This window comes from Elephantulus edwardii, unplaced genomic scaffold (genome assembly GCF_000299155.1).
Source record: "Elephantulus edwardii isolate Elephantulus edwardi_28Jun2011 unplaced genomic scaffold, EleEdw1.0 scaffold00251, whole genome shotgun sequence".
Taxonomy (NCBI): Eukaryota; Metazoa; Chordata; class Mammalia; order Macroscelidea; family Macroscelididae; genus Elephantulus; species Elephantulus edwardii.
Window position 1 is genome coordinate 2,815,895 of NW_006400001.1, and position 282 is coordinate 2,816,176.

Genomic DNA, 282 nt, shown 5'->3' on the forward strand with positions numbered 1-282 from the left:
GTTGTTGTTAGGTGATGTTGAGTCAAACATGACTCCTGAAGAACCTATGAACAACAGATCTGAACCTTGTCTTATGCTGTGCCACTAGTACAATTATATCCAAGTACAATTCTATCCAAAGTACAATTATACCTCTCCTAGCAACATGCTCAAAGTATGTGAGATGACTTTTAATTTCCTGGCTGCTGGTGCCAAGACTATTGACTGTGGAGCCAAGCAAACTAAAGCTGTGCACAATCTCAATCTCTTCACCATCCATACTGATGCTGCCAACAACAATGT